The sequence below is a fragment of the Patagioenas fasciata genome, chromosome 12, assembly GCF_037038585.1.
Source record: "Patagioenas fasciata isolate bPatFas1 chromosome 12, bPatFas1.hap1, whole genome shotgun sequence".
NCBI lineage: Eukaryota > Metazoa > Chordata > Aves > Columbiformes > Columbidae > Patagioenas > Patagioenas fasciata.
In genome coordinates this window covers 14,190,398-14,210,562 of record NC_092531.1, presented here as the reverse complement: position 1 = coordinate 14,210,562, position 20,165 = coordinate 14,190,398, and the positions used below count along the sequence as shown (strand labels likewise).

At 43.5% G+C, this 20,165-nt stretch overlaps 1 protein-coding gene across 10 annotated transcripts in view; it reads left to right on the top strand.

The window, feature by feature from the left end:
- The window catches only part of GLCE (glucuronic acid epimerase), a 48,250-nt gene that overhangs the window by 5,647 nt on the left and 22,438 nt on the right, over positions 1–20,165 (top strand). For 4 of the 10 annotated variants that reach the window (XM_065847705.2, XM_065847706.2, XM_065847710.2 and 1 more), the window contains exon 2: positions 8,201–8,303. The exons of 1 other annotated variant lie outside the window; for it this stretch is intronic. The gene's annotated coding sequence lies outside the window, so the exon portion shown is untranslated. Of the gene's footprint in view, positions 1–5,622; positions 6,975–8,200; positions 8,304–8,552; positions 8,623–9,386; positions 9,417–20,165 lie in introns of those variants that run through there. 5 more of the 10 variants (XM_071813934.1, XM_071813936.1, XM_071813937.1 and 2 more) reach the window with 4 other exon arrangements.

The window sequence follows — 20,165 nt, the reverse complement described above, 5'->3', positions numbered from 1 at the left end:
ATTCATCAAGCTCTCCTGAATGCTAAGGTGAATACAGAAGGTTGTTGGTTGTATTGTCTTAGCTGATTTTTGTTAAATTCTCTTTTTAAGAAAAGTGTTAAAGTGTAGTGTGTATCTCAAGCTGGAGGACTAATCGGCTCTTACCGTCCCTGCTGTTTAATGTGGGCTTTCTTAAACACCCTAAGAAGCTTTCCTCTGCTCGCAGGGCTTTCAGATGTCTTGTCCTAATAATAAATGTCAACAAATGGGATCAGAGCATCTTCTGCTGCAGGAAGGGAGAAGTAATTTTCTCCATGTGTTATGTGGTAGACTTTTTTTTTAATACACTTTTTCACCAAGGAGCTGAGAAACCAAAATAGGTCGCACACTGCAAAGATGATGAGTGTTTTGGCGATGGGTGGTTGCTAGTGGGATTCACTGGCTGCTCTGGCACCATCTGGTTGTACTGGGGGGAAAATCCATGTACAGCAGAGCAGACCCAGGCCACGCACTGGTTGTTCCAGGGATGAAGAAAATGAGGGATGAGACACCTGAGGAAGGTGCCGAGTGTGGCTGGAACTGTTGTGATTCCTTTAATCTGTTCTTAAATAGAGTTGTGTGCCTCTATTTCACACTATAACTGGTTTAGAGCATGTTTTTCCTTGCCCACGTGAGGTATTTGCGCTGGAGCTGCCACAAGGAAGGTGAATTTTGATAAAATCCTGGCGAGATGTCAGTCCCACAACAGAGGTGTTGGAGATCTGCAGGTTTTGTGCAATGACAGCCACCGTCCTCCACATCTTGATGGGTTTTGCTGTATTTTTTGTGCACTGGGTATTCTTCCAGAAAAAAAATCTGAATTTCTGAGGAAGTTAAACTGTCAGAAAATCGGCTCGCTTTTGGGTGGGTGGGGGAAGAGCTTCATCCTGCTCAGCCATATGTGAGTGGGAACCTAAAGCCAGCAATGTTTTGGGATTGGAAAAGGATGAGAATCATGGAATCATAGAGTAGTTTGGGTTGAAGAGACCTTCCCAGCTCCCCCAGTGCCACCCCTGCCATGAGCAGGGACATCTTCACCAGCTCAGGTTGCTCAGAGCCCCGTCCAGCCTGGCCTGGGATGTCTCCAGGGATGGGGCATCCACCACCTCTCTGGGTGACCTGGGCCAGGCTCTCACCACCCTCAGGGGCAACAACTTCTTCCTTGGAGAATCTGGTCACCTCCACAAGCTGGACAGACCAGGATCTTCAGCACTTGGTGTTACAGATTTATTTCTTTAGCTTGCAAAAATGCTCCTTCCTTCTTGCTCTTTAATTTTTTCTTAAGCATCGCCACCTTAGGCTGTTTCTCACCCAAATGTGCTGCTTCTGCTCCAACTTGTTCTTAGGCTTATCCCTCTGCTCACCCAGGGTTCTCGGGCATGTTGCATCCAAGGGATGTGTTCATCGTGGTTTTTTTTTTTTTTAAAGCTATTTTCAGCGCTTCTCCCAGCAGACAACCAGCCTTCTGCACATCCCCGCTCTGCAGCTGAAGCTTTGAGTATCTCGGTGCATAAGAACATGGCACCGACAGCAGGGCCAGCTGGGCCGCAGCGATTCTGTGTGATAAGATGTGGTGGGGGTAACTGGAACTCCATGCTGGGAGGCCTGTCGAGACCCACCGTGGCATTTCGAGGTCATCTGGTGATTCTGGCATCCCCATGACGTGGGTTTGTGCAGCGATGTGCCACGAAATCTCATTGTGTTACCATGGGGGTGATTTGTGGCGTGGATGCTCAGGCACAGCCCGTCCCGGCTGGCCGAGCAAAGTAGGTCGGTTATTTTTAAGTGTTATGATTAATTTATAAATGCCATTATTTCGCAGAGGTAAGGCAGGTCTAAATAATCAAATCTTGTGCGATGGGCGGCTGTTTGCAACAGAAAACCAGTGTTTCGCAGCCAACACTTTTTCAAGGGAGAGCTTGAAGTAAGCGCAAAGGATTATTTTTAAGCTTTAAGCTTTGCGTGCCTGGAGATTTTTCTTTAACATGAAATGGTTTTAGAACAGAAAAAATCTTTCGTGGTATGTAATGCTTCCAAAACCCTTGGCAGATGGGGAACTTTGTTTCCAAACATCAAATGTTGTCGCTGTTTAATGCCCGTTTTTGAGCATGAGCAGCGCTCTCAGAGAATGTTCATATTAAGCCTATGGAGAGTTAGACTTTTAAAAGAATTGTTTCTGTTATCATGAAAAGTGAAGAATTAAGGAAAACTTAACGCTTGGGCTCTTCTGCATAATATATAAAATAACATCAGACTGGGAAAAAAGAGGGGAGGTACAGTCGTGTCTTGGTGTTTAACCCTCTGCAGTTACTGAATGGTGTATATTTGCTTAGGGAAATTTGCCTTGTATCAAAATAAGCTGCTCACGCTCAAAAACCCTGTTTTTTACATTCAGCATCAAAAAATCTTCAATGCTTATTGTTAAGAGCAGGATCAGCACCTTGCTGGGAGGTGAGAAAAGGCAGAGTTTTGGGTTTAATGTCTGTCAGATCCTTTCCTCAATAGTTACGGGTTTTATTTCCATGAGGTGTTTCAATAGTCTGGACAGGAGGTTGTGTGTCCCTATTGGTGTGATGTGGAGAAAGGCAGTCACAATACACATCTAGTCCTTAAACTTGTGTTTGATCTTTGAGCTACATCTACAAGTAAATATTTGGTGCCTTGTATCTTACAGAAGATGAATTTCATCCTGAACTTTAAGCATAGCAGGTCGCAGAGCTGAGAATTACAGCAAACACCACCAGTGAATGTTGCTCTTTAGACAACGGATTTTGCCCAGTTCTGGCTTTTTTAGAAAAGCAAGTCTTGGCATCTGCGTTCAGTAGCAGTGAAGTGTCCTTGGTATTTGTGGCGTGTCAAATTTATCGGGTAATAGCTATGCAAACGGGCTGCCACGACGCTGCACGCTAATGCGGAGCTGTGACGTGTGTTTTGCTGTTGGCAAAAATTTGCTTTTTTTGCAGAAGTGAGATTTATCGGGTCCTTACCTTTTAAAGATTAATTCTCAAGCCTTTTACCTAAATATGTTGGGGTGGTTTTTTACACTTCATGGTGTTAGTGTCTTGGGAAGATGAAAGCTCACAGAACCACCATTGTTCGCGTTCAGAAGACTTAAGGTGATGCTGCGTTTCTCTGACACTTCATAAATTGCTTCATCTCCTAACAGGTGTGTTTATAAGAAAGGGCACAGTATCAGGAAGTCAAAAATTGATCTTTTCCGTGCTGGGAAACCCCAGGAACAGCCGGGTTTGCTGTTTCAGTGTTTGCTGGGGGTGTGATGTGTGCGAGGTGCATGTTCTTGTGATGGTGAAGCAGCACAGCGAGTTCTGGTTTTGTCAACCCAGCATTCCCATTTTGCCTTAAATCCACATCTGTCATCCTAAAAACCTATTTACAAAACCCATGTAAATGAAAAAAACACAACTATCAGTCTTCCAGTCTTCCCTTTTTTATAGTTGGTGTAAATGTTTGCGTTTTCCCGACATGGGTTATACAGTGTGCAGGTCTCATCCCCAAGGGCATAGCTCGTGGCATCTGCTTGGAGGCTTAATCCTTGTTCTGACAACTGCTTTAAAATGAGCACCTGTAATGCTCTGTGGTGATGTTCCTTGCTCCAGAAGGACCATTGACCAGTTAAAGTTTTCTTTTCCCCCCACCCCCAAGCAACTACAATTAAACTGGTCTTACCAGTTCCAGTCCTTACAGTGTTTATTCGAGCAAATGGAGTTTATTTTTCTTGGATTCGACCTGTGATGTGCTGCATTTTAATACTTGCGGGATTGTTAACAACTTCCCTGCCTGCTTGACAGTGAATTTCAAATTTTGCTGCTATAAAGTTGTCCCCTTCTCCAAGAAGATTTAAGCTTTCTTAGCAAAATGTTGCAGCGTAAAAAATAGCTAAGACAACATATATCTAGATCAAAGATATCATAATAGAACCCAAATCGGCTTCTTAAATGAATATTGATTTTAAAAAACAAAAACATTTGGGGGGGGGGATGGTACAGTATTAGTGCAGCTTTGTTGCATGTGGGTTCAGACAATTAAGAATCCCACGTCAGCTTTGAATGTCTCATGAATATTAACGCCATCCTCCTACTGAGCAGTTAATTGGGTGCGATCACTTTAACTACCTTATTTAAATCGAAAAGTGCTCTTAATAAGTGACGAATGTTGGCGTGAAATTTGGGGTGTTTGGGGCACTGAGAGCAGGATTTTCTCCTCTGCCCTCTTCCAGCAGTGGATATAATACATAATAACCCCAAATCCTGAGATACCAGGTTGCAGGTTCCACGTTGCTCACCTGGGAGGTGACAGAAACTCTATGTTATGGAGTAAACCTCTGTTGGGTTTTTGACTAGGGTGGGAAAATGTTTAAAGGCAGCTGGAGAAGGAGCCGTCCTGCCTGTGCCTGTGGCTCAGTGTCAGAAATGTGCAACAGCTGGAAGCGGAATGGAGATATTTTTTTTTCCCCTCTTAAAAGTGGTGGGTTGTAGAAATAACTCACAAAATTCTGTTTTGTAGATCGATGAAGTAAAATATGAGGTTTTATTGTTCTGTTGAATAGAAACCAGATAAAATCCTCCTATCAGGGCATGAAGAGAAAATGTTATTTTTGTGGATTCATGAGAGTAATATGAACAAAATTAGTTAAACTGGTTCTGGACTGCCTCTTGGGATCTGTCCTGAGAACCTTAGGATGAGATTCTGTTGCTTCTCCTGTTTTGAGTCCTTCCTTGGGCGGTTGAGTCCTTGTCTCCTCGATGCCCTGTCTGTGAGCTTTGCCCCCTGTCAAACCTCCCGTTATCAAAGATGGGAAAGTCTTGTTCTTCTATGTGAGGCTCCCTCCAGGGAGCAGCTTCAAGCCTCGTGCCAAAGCTGGATTTATGCTGTTGTCCACTGGAAAGGCTGTGCTTCCTGGGGCAAGCTGTGGGCAGTTACAAATAGTCCTCTTTTTGTAATTAAAAAAAAAAAAAAAAAAAAGAGAAAAAACCCCACAGCAAATCCTTGCTGTTTTCATTGTGTTTTAGGGTACTGCTTTCTCACAGTGTTCTATAAAGCGCTAGCCTGTACCTAGAAACAGGATTTTGGTTTTGGTCAGGAGTTTGGAATTGTGTAAAATCGGTGTGTTGGGCTGCTTGTGTTGCTGTTCTGTACTCCCATTGCTGTAACACTGTATTTAGCCCCAGCAGGTTATTAACACGTTATCTGATCGCGCTGCTGTGCTCGTGCTGAAATTGCAGGTTGCGGGCGAAGGCTCCTAATCGCCCGTACGTGAATTAACGACCTGCCAAACTGTGCTGGAATCACTATAATTTCAAGAATACTGCAAAAGGAACCCAAAGCTTTGTTTTGGTGCCGAAGCTGGGTTTGGAGAAGTGAAGCTGAGCAGAGCAAGGCTTAAAACGAAGCAGGTGCCTTGGATCAGAGCGCAAAAACTTGTCTTTACGTATGGTTGGGAATCTTTTATGGATGTATTCATAAAAGCGCTTGATAAATGTGCAACTGCTGAATGTCCAACTGCACTGATATCTCCAACCCCTTTGGAGGCACCACGAAGGGTTTGGCACCGTCACAGTGATGTCCTGGGCCGGTGTGAGCTGTTTGTGTGAGCAGTGGGGCAAAGCACCTGCTCAGTGCTCCCTGGGCCATCTCCTGGGGTTATTACCAGGCTCTGCAGCTGTTGTTTCTGCAGACAGAAGCGTAACTTGGCCAGATTGCCTCTCCTGACCGTGTCCAAGCTGTTGCAATGATGCTTCTTGTTTATTCTCCGCTGACCTGTTTGTAAGGGACCAAGGGAGACCTGATCTGTGTGTAGGTGTTGAACAGGATTACAATGGTTTCTGGAATTTTACCAGCTCTTTTAGAGGGGTTTCTCTTCACTGAAGAGATGCAGGGAGATTACTGCTGCTGAGAAACAAGTGTGCAAATCTAAAGTGTCAATGGGTCTTGTGTCTTTTGAGTCAAACACCTCAAACGTGTTCATTGCTTTTAAAACTTGGTCATGAGACACAAGGTAAAAGGTTTTTATGGGCAGAATCCTCCCGATGGGTTCAATTTGGGCAGGGACTGCATTTCTGTGGGGCTGGGTGGTTTTTCTCAAGCTTAGGGTGGTTTAAATGGTGCCAAGATTCAACCCTGTTGAAAGAAATTTGGGCACCTTTGGCAGTAGGTGGGAGTTTGAGAGGAGGAACCTGTGGTGTGAGAAAGTAGATTAACTCCCAGATAGAAATATTGACAAAAAATGAGGTGTTAAAAATCCAGAGCACCCTTAGGAAATAACTGCAGAGAACCCCAAGCCATCATCTTCTCAGTGTGGGGCGCGTAGCATGAGGTTGGCACCATCTTTGTGTGCTGTCTCAGATGGAAATATTAGTGTTTTCTCCTGTTAAAAACTTGGATTTCTGCTCTGGGAGTTGTTCCCATATGGCCAGAGCACAAAATGGGCGAGTTCTCACCTTGGCACTTGAAGGCTGTGGGGTGAACTCTTAAATAATAAAACTAAATGTCCTGGGGGAGCCAAGTGGAAGATTTTCTGGTGGATGTGATGGGGCAGTGTTTAAAAATCCATGTTGTGTGGAGGGTGGTTCTCATTGTGCAGCCTGCTGTAAGGAAAAATACCTGTGGTTCTTCAGTGGGATCTTGGCTTTGTTTGCTTCAGTTTATAAAGAAGTGCCACGGAAATGAGTATTTTGTTGTCAAGATGTTTTCAAGGCCACATATTTATTTATTTTTTAAAGAGAAGACGAACTGACAATTTAATGGTGCGTGGTGCACTAATAAAAATGTCTGTGCGGTTGCATTTAATCCTTTAAAGGAAAGAAAAGAAGCGCAGGAGTTATCAGCATTCAAAAGGCGAGACACGGGCTTAAAAGTATGCAAAGCCTTGGAGAGAGATGGGAGAAGCGTTCTGACTGCTGCAGAAAGCTCCTGACAGGCACGTCACATCTTTGAAAGTAAGATTTGAATTATTAGAGCTGCCTTTGTTTATTAAATAGAGCCTCCAGCTAGAGGATTATAGGAAGAAATACTGTGCAGGCTCACGTTGCGTTTGCATAAATTTTAATGGGTGATAAAATTTATTTTATTGAGCTAATTCAGTAAGAAAATTCAAATGGATTTTTTTTTTAAGATCCAGGTGTGTATTGGATACCTAAAGAAATAGACTTCAAGTGCACAAATAAGCCTGCTTTTGTGGAATCCAGTTTGCTTTTGGTGACGGGTAATCCTTTTAAAACAGGGCTTCTCCAAGGCAAACTCCAACAGAAGAGGTTTTGTTTAATTTAAAATTGGGAATGCGAGGGAAGGGTGCAGAGGGCTAATAGGAGAGTAATTATACACACTATTGCCAAGCTGAGGAAGGGCAGAGACCATTAAAATGCCATTTCAGGAGTTAATTATGTGGTGTTTCAAGTTGATGCTGGTGTCCTGATTTCCATTTAATCCACATATAGCTTGTATTTAGGATGTTGTGTTCATGACTTCTCTTTTAAGGAACTTTAGGCCACTGTGTTTTGAAATACTGTCCAAAAAAAATAATCATCTTCCAGCCTCCATAGGGTTTGTGCCTGTTGGGTTTGATTAGGAAAAATGCAAAAGCAATAAAGGAGATGAAAAACCTTAGCAAATATTTTGGGAGCGACACACACACCATAAATAAAGCGTTGCAGTGGCATTTGCTTAGTTAAATCTCTTCTGAAGCTCATTTAATAATTCCGGAGCCTGTGCAAGCGCTCAGACGCGGGCGGCTGTAATTTGTTTCAAGGTCGGTCTCTGACTTGTGTTTTATGAGCTTTTCCGTTTATATTCTCCCACTTGCGCAGCTCCTCGAGTGAGACAGCGTAACGGCTTAGCTAAAACCGGGATCCTTTCCGCGGGGGTTTAAACGGGGGTTTGAGCGGCGATTGGCGGCAGCTCCATGCAGGTTTTGCCTGTGGGTGGGGGGAGCGGACCCGGCCCCTCCACGGGGATGTGACATTGATGCTCTTGATCCTTCGGTGATTCTGCACATCAAGAGCTGAGCCTTGGAAGCCGTCAGCGGTGCCGTCTTAAGAGCCGGCAGGGCTGAATAAGGGGATTTTTACAGACATGGGAAAAAATTCGACTCTGGCTGTTGCAGATCCTTAAGTACTTCAATTTCCCACCCCCCCCTTTTTTTTTTTCTTCCACATCTCTGCTGTAGGAAATCAGAGAGGGGAAATCGCTTTAAATCACTAACCAAGATATTTTTGAAGTTGGAAGAAATCTGAGATGCATTAGAATTCAGAGACCTCCCTTTGCTTAAGGTAAGGAAAGAGCCGATTCTCCCTTTCCCGTGCTTCTTAAATGTCTGTATCTGCTTAACTCTGTGTCCGGAGTTCCTGCGATGTGTTTAAAACCTGCTGCTGATGCCTAAATGGTTAAATGTTCATCCCGTTTAATAACTCGCAGCTGCAGGAGGCATCTGGCTGGGGGTTTGCAGGGGTGGGCGATACCCGGGGGAGGGACACATGGGGACCCCCCACCCCAGACATGGATGAGCTGCTTATTTTTGTTCTCCAGCTGAAGGGCCGTCATACCTAAAAACCTCAATATTTGGAGGTTTTTATTTTCCCTGTTTGGATGGTAAGTGAGCTGGGTAACTTCTGAAGGATGCTGGTGGGGGGAACAGGGTGGAGGTGATGAAAAATCTGATTTTAAGGAGGTGGTAGTTGCGTGAATTTGCTGGAAGGTGAGACTTGGTGAGCTGTAGTTACGTTACCATGGCATCCATAAATTACTCCAGTGTGAGGGCTTGTGAGTATCAATGGAGAATTATTCCGGGTAAGGTGGTGCGTGAGAGCAGGTCTGCATGCTATTAGCCTGGCTGTTTGTTTTTATGTGAGAAGTATGTTAATTACCTTCTTTTGTACTTCCTATGGAATTATTCATGCTGTAAGCATGAGCTGGGTAGCACAGAGGAGGCAGCATTTTCAACCTGTTGTACTTGCAAAGAGCCTCTGGGATAATATATAAAATACACATATTAAACCGAAGCTTGGCTTTCTGTGACTTTCGAGTAGAGTTTTTCCTCATGTTAAATTTAGTGGTTATTTTTTGTACCCAAATAGTTTCTTAGAGTTGTGGTGTGTCTTGCTGTGCACAACTTTAGGAAACCCGTTTAGAAGGGGAGATGCCAGAACTGGAAGGTAGAAAATATCGTCTGGGGTTTCCAGCGTTGGCTCCTGTGTCACAGCTGAAGAGATAAAAGCTCTTTCAGAGCTGCTCCACCAGACGTGATTTCAAAGCATTTCAAAATGATTAAAGGAAACTTTAAACTTCTGCCCAATAATTAATACATGCTGCTCTTGTGTGTTTAATCTGAAATTGGTAAGTTTTATTTTTTGCAGGCTTTTGCTGCCGAGTTTGTTCAGCTCGGGGTGAGTATTGTGGTGGATCTGCCGGGGTTTATTCCAGAATTTGATGTACAAACGTCAAGCGCGCGCTGGGGGATGTGATCTGTCATTTCCAATTACTCTGTGCAGCAGGACTGTCTCAGGCACAGAATGGCTTAAATCCTCTCATTACTTCTGAATGAGCAGAAAAGAGCATCTCTGTGAGCAATTAAAATCTCCAGTCAGAAGTAGGAAATGAATTTTTAACCGGAGAGACAAACCTGTTTGGAAATTAAGGTGTTGTCTGCAGAAAAGCATCCATTTTGTGTTATTGCACCGTGCCTTTCTATCCTTTGTGCAGCTGGAGTGGAAAACAAACACACCAAATCCCTTGTGGTGGGGGGGTTTATTTTTTTTATCACTTGCTTACAACATTCGCTCCTCTATCACTCGCTATATTCTCCAAGTCTACTCCTGAATTGTTTGACTTGTCCAACTCATCATCCTTCCCAGATTTTTTCAAGCTTAACTGATCGTAGAATATGCTTTTTATTAACATCAAGGCAATAGAATCTGAGAGAATACTCCTGTTTAGTGGGGGAATAAAGTTTTGCTGCCAGGTTTTAAATATATATCCTCTTAAAACATGCTTAGCAATCTGCTTATGTGAGCATTGTGAGGTTTTATATTTAAAGTGGAGTGATTTTTTTTTTTTCTTTAGGATGAAAGTAGTTGAAGATGGGAATTGTGAGGGACAGATGAAATTAAGCTGCAGAAGCAGTGATGACAATCTCCAAAGCTTTAATGTGTTAATGTAGTTTAGGCACTATACATATTTAGAAACACTCTAGATTGAATCCTGGAGAAAAACCAGAGTTATTCATAGACTTCTGTTTTGCTCGTGTTTTCCTGTGGGTGATGGACAGTATGAAGCAGTGTTTTGAAGGAGATGCTAAAGATGATTTTGCTGCTGTTAGAGCTGTACGGGATATTAATTGCCCTCAAGTTCAGTATTGGTTTAAAAAAATACAGGGGAGGGTGGTAGATGAAAGAATGATGTTTGTAAAATCTCCCAGCTTTGTGTAGACATTTTGCCTTCATGAATTATTCACATTTTCAAGTTTGGTGTATTCCTGCATGTGATATGTTTTAAATGACATTGCATCAGTTAATATGATGACGGAGAAGATCTGGGTGGACTGATAATTAATCTACTGGGGGAACAGCAGCAGAGAAGCTGTTGACATAGACCAAACAGTTTATTTTGTACAAACAAGGAGCATTTTGGCATTTGCTAAAAGGGTGTTTTGCTGGAGCAGGACTGGGAAGGTCTCTGGAGGGGGTATCTCAATTCCAGCACCTTGTCCTGGCCCTGGCTGGAACCTTGGGATGCCCTGCGCTATAAAGTAATAATTGATGGGTTCCCAGTGGTGTCGAAAGAGAATGAAGAGTGAATGCATTGAATTTCTGGATGGAAAAGGAAGCCTGTAGTATCCAGAAGATAATAGGTTAGTATTAATTTTGGTTTTATACTTGAATATTGAACAGTGGTTGGGTAGAAGCTCGAGGAGAATATTCTGTTCCTGGCTGTGAGACCTGTGTGTGAGACCTGTGCTGAAAACAGAATGTTTTGCCTGTGCGTTCACTTGTCTCACTCACTACTAGCGGCACCAGGTTACTACAGGTAGAAACAACTCACTGGCTGCCCGTGAAGATCAGATATTGTCTTCAACTTTGGCGTCTGTCCATCCTGTGTGTAACATCTGCAGGTCGATACTGCCCTTCCAGCGCAGCAGGGTGCTCTAGATTATTGTTGGAATCTCCTCATCCTGGTTGGTGGCCTCAGTTAATGTTTCCAGGCCTGGTTGTTCAGTGAGCTTTTTCTGTAGTAATTCTGTGGTGGTCTGTTATTCTCCTTGTGCTGCCTCAGTGGTAACGGTTCAGCTGTAATAATCAGATGAAGTCCTTCTGGGTTGCTTGATGTATCATTTATTTTAAATAACTGGGTCTGTGCATCCACAGGGCACCTGCTGAAGTTCAAGATCCTCTCAGTAAAACGTGGGTGGCCTTTAGATTGTAGAGGAGCTTTAAGCTTTTCATTTTTTATTTCTGCTTGGTGTTAATCGTGGGGGACTCCAAATGGGCAAGTCCAGAGCCACTTCCCCAGTGGGGTGTGTGGTGTTGGCTGTTGTTTTGGTTTTGTACCTGTGTGTTGGTGTGTTTTGTTATTTTTTTCTAAAGGACCATCTTCTGTTTGGAAATTTCCAGAAGCTCGATGTATTTTGTTTTTCCCCTGTGGAGATGAGCTGGGCTGTGTTTCGAGGGCTGTGTCCAAACACACACCTTTCTGTAGCTACTGTGGAAATATCACATTACCATATTCTATTACCCTAACATGGGAATTTGTTTCTCCAAGCAGATGACAGGAAGGTGGTTTGGTGAATTTTTACCTACTTGAAATAAGTCACTAAATGTGCATTAAACCACTCATTTATTAGGTGAGAGCACATTACTGGTGGATAAGTGTGGTGTTAGATTAAGCTCAAACACTGAGGAACTGGGTTGGTTCTGCAACTAAACCAGAACCAAACTGTTAAACTGTCTCACAGCTGTTGGAGCCTGCAAATAATCGGACTTTACAAAGGACCATGGTGGCCACTTGCTTTGAGAAATACTTGCCTCACAAAGAATTTTCTAGTAAATTCCGTGTTTCTTCTATAAGATCTCCTTGTGCTGTTTGCTTGTGGACTTGGTTTGTAGGGCGAGATACATCTGGTGGTCACCGAGATGATACCAGGTGCATGATGGCCTTTATTTGACCGTTGCGCATGGTTACATGCTGTCCCTAGTATAGAATTAGTCCACTGTCATGGCAAAAATACAGAATCATAGGATGGTTTGGATTGAAGGGACCTTCCCAGCACCCCAGTGCCACCCCTGCCATGAGCAGGGACATCTTCACCAGCTCAGGTTGCTCAGAGCCCCGTCCAGCCTGGCCTGGGATGTCTCCAGGGATGGGGCATCCACCACCTCTCTGGCCAACCTGGGCCAGGCTCTCACCACCCTCAGGTTTAAAACCCTCTGCCATTGCAGTCAAAAACTGGTCTTTCAGCTATGGCCTTCAGAGAAGATGAAACTATTTTTTTTTCCTTTTGGAGGAAACATTTGGTAGAAGGGATAAAATCGCTTAATAGTTTGCTAACCCTAATTCTGTGAAACCTGCAGCTGAGTAGTGTTTTCTGCCCAGCATTTCAGACTTTGTAAAGCGTGGTCTTTATAAGCAGGTGGTTCTGCTCCTGTGCTGCAGCAGGTACCAGGTGCAGCAGAGATGCTCGTTCTGTTCTGCACGGCTCTCATTGCCCTGGGAGTCAATAATGCTCCAGGTGTCCTGATGGGACTTGCTGCAGCTGCAAGTCTTCATCTTCCCGCTCTTCCCACCTTGGCAGAGCATCTCTGAGCAACACCAAGTGGTGTAAATAGAAATAAAGCTGACCCTGGAGCAAGCTGAAGGCTGGGAGACATCACTGTGCCCTCTCCTGATTGTGTCCTGAGCTGGGTGAGCAGTTTCACAATGGTGAGGGTTGTATCCTGCAGAACAAAAGGGAGCTGAGCTAACAAGAACAGCAAAGGGAAACAAAAATATTTTTTGGTCATGTAATAACCTGTTGTCTTCTCTTTGGCCAAGCGCTGCTTAAATTTGACCAGAGAAGCAGCAGGAAATACTCAACGCAGAGTGTTTTAGAACGTTTGATGCATTTTGAGGTTTCCATTAGTGCCAACTAATTATGTGGGCCATGTTGCTCTAGAGTTGCAATTACATTGACCGATGTACAGTAATTAGCTTTAATACACGTTTCCATGTGTAGGGGAGATTTAACTGCTTGCTGTTTTTTGACAAAGATATTGCTATATTCTGTAATTGGGTTTCTCCTGTATTCTGCAAGTGCCTCTCAAAAACCAGCAACCACTCAAACAGGAAGATACAGCCACTGACAATTTCTTTGAGATGAATATGGCATTAGAATTCTCGCTGGCAGCTTTGCTAATGGCATTTTCTATGTCTTTCTCACAAGCAAATACTTTGTCTTCACATCCATCTAACACCACGAAGCCTTACAGGCTGTAACACAGTGCTGGATTCAGCTAAAATGGGTGAAGTAACCAGGAGTTTTAGCTTTTCCTGCCTTTACTTGAGATGTTGCAGGCACCATATTTTCTGAAAATTATCAGCAATGCTAGGAAAAAAAGTCAAAACTCTATTTGCGTTATTAGTCAGCGCTCATAATGGGTAGAATAGAAATGCTTATGAGGCGTAAAATAAAAATGCTCATATATGCATAGAATACTGCAGAATGCTTATGTTTCTGCTTAAAATGTTTACTTTGAAAATTCTTTTTATTTAAATTTTGGGTAAAGCTGCTAGTGCAGAAGTGGATCCCTTTATCCCGTGTGCGCAGTCTCTTTTTGCAGCGCATGTTGCTGAATGTGTTCGGCATCAACGCTGTAATCAGCGCCGCTATTGTCTGGGCTTAATTGCGAACTGGATCTCTGCGTGTTTGCAGAATTCTTTGGCAGTGCCCTTGCCAGTCGTTCGAAAGAAAAGCACCTCACAAAAAGCCCACTTGTGAGTGAATTCTGCTTGCGGTGCTACGTTTGTCAGCGGCAGACCTGTCACTAATAATACAAACTTCTAAAGGTAACTAAGATGCAAAAATAAAGCCACAACAAATATTAAATACACACTAAATAACTTAGAAAATTTCAGATGGTGCTTTGCAGTATGTTGCTAATAAACCACTTTTACAGTGGTGTGATGAGCTCCATCTGTAAAGTGATTTAAGTGTCTTCGTCTTAACGGCTCTTTTGCCTGTAGCGATGATACGTGGTCAGGATTAATTACGAGGTAGAGCATCATTGTCAGTCCTGACACATTTTTCTTGATATATTTTCATTAGATTAATGACCCCATTGTAGGACAGACATAACCTGTCTATAAAGCAATCGTTATGTTTGTATATAGATTGATAAAGCTCTTCTCTGTCACCAGCGCCAGCTTTTCCAATATTGAAGTTTTCCCCTCTATTTTCAGTGGAGAGGGAGGTTTTGAGGTCACCTCATGCTGTTTCCAAACACTCTTGTCTACGTTTCCCATTTGTAGAGCTGACCTGAGTGTCTGAACTATGAAGACGTTCATTACAACTTTAAAAGAAAACCTGTTGAGTGGGTTTTCATCAAGTGGAGATTTCCTTAAGCTTGTTGAATGCTGGAGGATTCATTCCGAATGTATTTTGCCATGGTTAAACAATTGTATGTTCTTGTATTTTAGTCAAGATATTTTCTTTTCAGTAAAAGCTCTTCCTCCAAAGGGGTAAAGCTATTAAAATCTTAAAAGGCTTCAAATTTAACCTCTCTAACTATTTGTGGAATAGAGACTTGTGGTCTCCAGAGTATCTCCTGGTGACCTGAGCATCTATAATTTTTGCTGTTCTGGGGCATAGTGAATAGCACTGGTTGTTCTCTGTGAACCAGCAGGAGTGCATGTAAAGCGCTGTTATCAGAGGGCTGAACCAAGATATTCAAATACTCTACTCCCAGTTTAGAGCTGGAAATACTATATGTATTTTCTGAAATCTGTGCAGCAAAACCAGATATTTATAGTAATGTAAAAATAGGTAGAAGTATTGCAGTTTGTATTTAGATGAGCACTTTAGGACCTGCTGCTGCAAAATCTTTCTTGCTTTAACAACAAAAGGTCTTCTAGGAAACCTAAATTAGTGTTTCAGTTGAGGAGGTAATATTTAATTAGATCATCTCTTCTTCCTCCCTGGTTCCTCTGTTGATGAGCTGCACGTTTCATGGTTTAGAATAGATGGTGTGGAGAGGAGGGAGAAGGTGGATGCTCGTTGTGTAACCAAATTGCTTGGGAACCTTCCTGCCTCAGTATTTTCTGATCAGTTTTAGTATTTGTAACTTGTGACTTTGCTGGGCAGAATATCCTCTGCGTAGGTTTTAGGTTTCTGCCACAGTGTCTTAAGAAAACACTTTTTTACCATTGGAAAATGTGTAGGTTTTGAGGGGAAAAATAAAAAAGGCATCAGTTTAGTCATGGACACGACACTGGCTGCAGGTGACATTTGGAAGCTCGAGGGTGCGCAGGAATTGGGTTCATCTTCAGAACGACTGTGAAAGGGTTTGGAGTTGGCTTGGAATGTTTTCCTTGCAAACAGAATGTTTGCTGATCGTTTTGGAGATACTTTGCAATGAAGGAGTTCTGAATTATATTGAATTTACTTAGAGGAGCTTTAACAATAGCTTAAATTTTAAGTTTGCTTTGCTTCTCCCCAAAATAGCAAACTCAGTTGCATCCGTCCTGTTGGTTCCTCCTGCCTTTGGAATCTTGGGTGCGATGGGCTCGTGGCAGCGATGTCGCTGTGGGGAGGGGGGAAATCGCTGCGTGATGGTTCCCAACAGTTTATCTAAAATAGAGCAATCGACACCTACTCCTGCACAGCAGAACTTGCTTCGGAATAAACAGGTAAACCACAAAGCTCAGTTGTTTTTAGCAACAGGAACAGATGTGTAAAGTAGGGATTATTAAACCGATTTTGGAAAAGAAGAGAATGTTTTCCTACCAGTTCTGACTTGCTGTCCCAATACGTTATAGGTGTGTGTTTGTATGAATACATATCCATGTGTTATTTATGGGCATGGGAGGGGTTGGTGGTTTACAGTCATTGGACTCGGTCTCAGAGCTGTGATCAAAGACCAACATCTATCGCAAATTGTTCCCTGTTACCTGCAGTGCCAGCGGGATGGAGGGAATTGTGGCCTCTTTTTACAAGGAAAAATAAGAGAAAACTGCCTTTATCCTGCTTGTTTTGTGTTAGGAGCTGTTTGTTTTTCATAAATGGAATTCTGTAAGAAGTGGTGGGTAAATCTTGGGATTATGAGGATTTACATTGTGTGGTTTGTGTGAAAACATCCCTGTCTTTTGAGGGTGTTGAATGCATCTTTGCTGATTTAAATGGGGTTATTCACAGTATTTGTTGTAAGTCATTTGTCTTTGCCCTGCGACAGAGGGACAGGACTTTGCAGCAGCTTTGGGCTGGTGCCTGCCCGGGTTTCCAGAACTGAAATTAGGTTCTTCCTGAAACCTGTAGCAAAACTCCTGTAGGTTAATTTGTGTAAAATAAGGTGGAAGAAGATAGTAGAGGAAAAAAATCCATGTTGGGGAGGGTTGCAGAGAAAAGTCAGGATGCCAAGGTGCGAAAATAAAAGAACAAACTGGTCTGTTCCCTCAACCGTGTCTCCACCAGAATCCCACAGCGTTTTGATTAAGTTGCACGGCAAGCTGCAAACCAATAAAAGGTCTACAATTAATGGAGCTGAAGAGCCAAAGATGAAGAAATGTGTGCTGATCTCAGGGTTTGTTCGGTGATACAGCTTTTCCAAACCAAACCGCCTGCTTCTCTGGGAAAAAGGGCAAAGCCCGATCCCGCTCCCAGTGAAACGGGATTTTTTGCTGAAGCAGGCAGTGACCTTCTCCCCAACTATTCGCTTTTTTTGAACTATTTGGTATATTAGAAAGCAGAGGAAACCCAGTGCCAGGTCACCCATACCGTGGTGCCAGGTGGTCATAGTGTGACAGGTTCAAGGGTTTGATGGGCACAAGCGTAATCCAGACAGTGTTACATGCAAGCGTGTCTGACAGCCAGGTCGTGAGTTCAGCTCATCTGGGGTGTTCGGAAGGGTTTAGGGATGAGAGTTATTTGGAGAATTCATTGACAGCAGCTACTCGTGTGCTGGAATAGTTTAAAGATGAATCGTTGCTGCAGGGGCATCGTTGAGCACAAGTGTCTTGCCCTGATGGCTGCATAATGCTCAGTGTGTCCTCCTGGCACTGAAGGTACCAAACCCCCCAATCCCAACCCAGCAGCAGCTTCGAAAGCCCCACCTTGCTTCTTTTTCTATTTTTTTAATGCAGAAATCCAGCTGGGAGTATCGCTGGAGGGGCTGCAGCTAAAGTTAATCCAATCAAGCTAAGAGCCCATAGAGGAAATAGAAACCATCACATAGCTGCAGACTCAAATCGGTCTGCGCTTGTGAGGACGGAGGTTATTCTGCTGCCGGTTATTTCCCTTGAAACACGTGAAATATCTGTTGTTCAGGTCTTTTGTTTAATGATATCACTAGACTCTACGATTCACTCTGGGGTTCTTTGCATGAGGCTGATCCCAAGCAGAAAAATTACGTTGTCAAGAGCAATAAGTTCAGGTTGCAGCTTTTCTGTTCTTGTGAGCTACTCAACATCAAGAGGTTGAAGCAATTTGAGGGCCACTTCTTAAAGAATAGAGACTATCCCTTTATACAATTATAATTTGGCGTGTTACAACAGGAAGAACAGCGGAAATCTATCTGGAGAAATGGAGCCAAAGATGATCTTTAGAGTCCCCCTGGATTAGTGTTGACTGTAAATCTGCATTTGGAGCTGAGTACTGTCTCTTTGTAAATTATTTTATTTCCTGAATATACGAAACTGCAGTTGAGACATCTTCAGTTCCCTTATCATGGAGGTGGAAGCGAGGAGTCTTGGTTACAAAGGCTAATGGAGAACAGTTTCCTAAGGAAGAACTGTTGCGTATAGTCAGGATATTTGTGTAAGTTTGCGATTTCTGGGGTTTTAATTGCTATGACAGAACTAGTCCAGCACTTGCACAGATGGGGTGCGATGGGAGGGACGGTGCAAACCTCCTGGAGATGATTCTCATCTTTCGGAGTGAGCGGAGGACTTTGCATGGAGACAAAGAGCCACCTCCTGCACACGGACGTTATCAAAAGCCTTTTCTCTCCAAGTGGAAATGATGCAAGGCTCATCTTCCCAGCCCATTGTGAACCCGCAGAGTTTGGAGCGACTTCAGCTCTTTTCTGAGGCTGTGCGAAGCGATCCAGCGCAGCTGTGTCCTGTCGGGTGCGGGAGAGGACGTGGGGCTGCCAGGGAACCCCCGGGAGGGCTTGGGGTTCTCTGCACACACCAAAAACCATCAGCCCCTCTTTGCAGGGGCCTCCAGGACCCCCTGAGGGCAGGGGGAAAATGACCCAAACCCACCTCATTGTGGTGGGAGTGGGTTGCGCCCTTTCCTAATTACGAGAAGGTGGAAGGAGGGAGCAAAATTCAACTGGATTGTGAAAGGGAGAAATGGGTCCATGGCATCCCAGAGCAGGGTCGATGGCCAGAGACAGACCAGGGGAAAATACGTGACACTTCCATCTCTTCATGTTCCAGGATATTAATTCCGCCCCCCCCCCCAAGCTTTTTGTCTTGAAAGGCTCTTTTCTTTTTGAGGTTTGAATTACTGTGTCTTGAGGTCGAGCTAGAGAAGGGAAACTTGCTCTGGGAGGGAGTCTGAGAGTTTAACTATTTGTTAGGACTTTTTTTTTTTGTTAGGTTAAGTGTGAGTTAACCTAAATTCTGAAATGCAATCTGGAAAGATGTGTCCACCAGGCTGTTTCTGCCACAGTACAAAAAGCAGCTTCACAGGCCTGGACTTGAAGCTGTTAGACAAGCTGAATAGAACCATTATTGTAATATCTATTCTCCATTGACTGTGAAATATTTTTTTTTCTTATTTCAATGCAATTATTACCTCTTTACTAGTGAAGGACATGAAAAAAGGAATTTCTGGAGGGGATGTGTGGACACACTGCCTCTCCTAAGGACAAACCACTTAAACTGGTTCAAGTCTCATTAGACGGGGATGAAATTAAATCAGCTGCTCCAGGAAATGACATAAATATTCAATTTAAGGAAGAAAAAAAAAAAACAACATGAACCAAACAAAACAACAAAAACCACACAGACAAACAAAACAACAAACAGCTTTGTCTCGTGTTAAGAAATGGTTTTGGTACCCAGGCTGAAGCAGGATCCTGCTGCATCTCCAGCGATGCAGTTAATTCAGCTCCTGAAGCTTGCAAACCATGGCCACAGGTACCCCCATTCCCTTGTGGGTTTTGCCTTGGCAGCCTGCTGAGGTTAAAAAAAACCAAACACCAAAGCCCTCCTGTTTAGTGGGACTTTTGTCTTCTTGCTGTGCAGCTGGTTAGTCCCATCTGAATAACTTGCATTTATTACATTTTTTTTTTTCCAGACTGCTTTCTAGTTTATTAAGCATCCTGTTTTCCGCTGTACTTAAATGCTTTCCCAGCTCTGCAGATGTTCTGGGCGGCGGAGACTCATTGTTAGTGGAAAACATGGGGGAAAGCCCCGCAGATGATGCTCTGGGCCCTTGCACTTGATGCGCTTGCTGGTGATATCCAGGATGGTGCACAGGTCCATCCTCACCTGGTCTGGAAACTTCTGTGTGTAAATGTAATTTGCTGTAACTCAGTGTTGCTGCTCTTGGTCAGCTAACACACCCAGGACCTGCTCCTGCTGCCCTGGAGTTGCTTCTTAGACTTGTTTGTGGTGGATTTTAAAAGTAGATGTTTAAATCATGGGTGAAACACTCCTGGCTGCAAATAGTAGAAGAACTGAGATCCTGATGCTTAAAATATCAGGTTAGAATGCTTGTAAAATGTAAATTTATTTTTCAAGCAAGGATAGGCACACAAAAGTCACAAAAATGAAGAATTTGGCACTACAGTGGAATTTCGATGTCTGGTATTTCCTGCTGCCTTTGGGAGTGGAGTCTGTTGTTTGCTCCAGCTGGCAAAGCTGTTTAAACTTGGCTGTGGTGGCAGAGCTGGGAGCACGGGGGTCCCTACCAGGTCTCTGCTGCCTTTGGTCTCTGGTTC